We start from the raw sequence: 629 nt of genomic DNA on the forward strand, positions 1-629 counted from the left end.
AATAGTTGGAGATTTTAACATTCCTTTGGCAGTGTTGGATAGATCCTCCAATAAGAAGCTAAGCAAAAAAATTTTACATTTAAACTAAACCATTCAACATTTGGATTTAGCAGACATCTACAGAACATTTCATCCTAACAAAACTGAATACACATTCTTCTCATCAGCCCATGGAACACATTCCAAAATCGATCACATCATAGGTCACAAGTCTAACCTCAGCAAATTTAAAAGAAGAAAAATTATTCCTTGCATCTTCTCGGACCATCATGGAATAAAAGTTGAACTCAGTAACAAAGGAACTTGTATACTCATACAAAAACATGGAAACTAAATAACCTTTTGCTGAATGATAGCTGGGTCAGAGAAGATTAAGAAGGAAATTACCAAATTTTTGGAACAAAATGATATGAAGACACAAAATATCAGAACCTCTGGGATACCGCAAAGACATTCCTAAGAAGGAAATTTATAGCTCTACAAGCCTTCCTCAAGAGTATGGAAAGAGAGGAAGTTAATAACTTAATGGGACATCACAAGCAACTGGAAAAGGAAGAAAATTCTAATATGAAATCGAGCAGAAGAAAAGAAATAACCAAAATTAGAGCAGAATTAAATGAAATTGAAAA

This window comes from Otolemur garnettii, unplaced genomic scaffold (assembly GCF_000181295.1).
Source record: "Otolemur garnettii isolate 467f Iridium unplaced genomic scaffold, OtoGar3 scaffold00215, whole genome shotgun sequence".
Classification (NCBI taxonomy): domain Eukaryota; kingdom Metazoa; phylum Chordata; class Mammalia; order Primates; family Galagidae; genus Otolemur; species Otolemur garnettii.